The sequence below is a fragment of the Taudactylus pleione genome, unplaced genomic scaffold (genome assembly GCF_031769625.1).
Source record: "Taudactylus pleione unplaced genomic scaffold, aTauple2 ptg000462l, whole genome shotgun sequence".
NCBI lineage: Eukaryota > Metazoa > Chordata > Amphibia > Anura > Myobatrachidae > Taudactylus > Taudactylus pleione.
This window is the reverse complement of record NW_028284864.1, coordinates 1,306,580-1,309,129: the sequence shown is the minus strand read 5'-3', so window position 1 is coordinate 1,309,129 and position 2,550 is coordinate 1,306,580.

The following is a 2,550-nucleotide window of genomic DNA, read 5'->3' as shown; positions in this document are numbered from 1 at the left end:
TATACCCCTGTATCTCCGGGAGGGGGCGCTGTGTGTGTGCACCTCTGTCTCACTGCACAGCTCAGCTACCTGGCTGTCCTCAGCACCGTGCGGTAATCATCACAGCCTGATGCACAGAGCTTCTTCTGTATTATATGTACAAATATATATATATATATATATATATATATATATATATATATATATATATATCTCAATACACAGTAACATCCTCTATACTATACACAGGTACACAGATACAGTCCCTGCCCCCTATACTGTACATCCTCTATATTATATGTATATATATATATATATATATATATATATATATATATATATATCAATACACAGGTACATCCCCTATACTATACACACATATACAGGTACAGTCTCTGCCCCCTATACTGTACATCCTCTATATTATATATTTGAATACACAGGTACATCCCATATACTATACACACATACACAGGTACAGACCCTGCCCCCTATACTGTACATTCTCTATATTATATATATATATATCAATACACAGGTACATCCCCTATACTATACACACATATACAGGTACAGTCTCTGCCCCCTATACTGTACATCCTCTATATTATATATTTGAATACACAGGTACATCCCATATACTATACACACATACACAGGTACAGACCCTGCCCCCTATACTGTACATTCTCTATATTATATATATATATATCAATACACAGGTACATCCCCTATACTATACACACATATACAGGTACAGTCTCTGCCCCCTATACTGTACATCCTCTATATTATATATTTGAATACACAGGTACATCCCATATACTATACACACATACACAGGTACAGACCCTGCCCCCTATACTGTACATTCTCTATATTATATATATATATCAATACACAGGTACATCCTCTATACTATACACAGGTACACAGATACAGTCCCTGCCCCCTATACTGTACATCCTCTATATTATATATATATCAATACACAGGTACATCCCCTATACTATACACACATATACAGGTACAGTCCCTGCCCCTTATACTGTACATCCTCTATATTATATATATGAATACACAGGTACATCCCATATACTATACACACATACACAGGTACAGACCCTGCCCCCTATACTGTACATACTCTATATTTTATATATATATATATATATATATATATATATCAATACACAGGTACATCCCCTATACTATACACACATATACAGGTACAGTCCCTGCCCCTATACTGTACATCCTCTATATTATATATATATCAATACACAGGTACATCCCCTATACTATACACACATATACAGGTACAGTCCCTGCCCCTATACTGTACATCCTCTATATTATATATATTTCAATACACAGGTACATCCCCTATACTATACACACATATACAGGTACAGTCCCTGCCCCCTATACTGTACATCCTCTATATTATATATATATATATATATATATATATATATATATCTCAATACACAGGTACATCCCCTATACTATACACACATATACAGGTACAGTCCCTGCCCCTATACTGTACATCCTCTATATTATATATATATCAATACACAGGAACATCCCCTATACTATACACACATATACAGGCACAGTCCCTGCCCCTATACTGTACATCCTCTATATTATCAGTTCCGTTCGTTTTTTTTTTCCCGAATCTTATTGGGTTTCAGCTGTCACGAGTTTTGGATAGCCAATAAGATTTGGTAAAAAAACCCGAACGGAACCGAGTAGAACCGAGCCTGCACATCCCTATTATATACATATCAATACACAGGTACATCCCCTATACTAGACACACATATACAGGTACAGTCCCTACCCCTATACTGTACATCTTCTATATTATATAAATACACAGGTACATCCCATATACTATACACACATATACAGGTACAGTCCCTGCCCCCTATACTGTACATCCTCTATATTATATATATATATATATATATATATAATACACAGGTACATCCCCTATACTATACACACATACACAGGTACAGTCCTTTCCCCCTATACTGTACATCCTCTATATTATATATATAATACACAGGTACAGTACATCCCCTATGCTATACACACATACACAGGTACAGTCCCTGCCCCCTATATTGCACATCCTCTATATTATATATAATACACAGGTACATCCTCTATACTATACACACATACACAGGTACAGTCCCTGCCCCCTATACTGTAAATCCTCTATATTATATATCAATACACAGGTACATCCCTTACTATACACATACACAGGTACAGACCCTATACCGTACAGCCTGATGCACAGAGATACATCACCTATTATATATATATATATATATATATATATATATACATCAACACACAGGTACATCCCCTACAGTATATACACATACACAGGTACAGCCCCTATACTGTACAGCCATGCACATGTACATCCCCTATATTATACATCCATGTACAGATACATCTTCTAAAATGCCCTGTCAGTCTATATTATAAATCCATGTACAGATACATCTCCTATAATGCCCTGTCAGTCTATATTATACATCCATG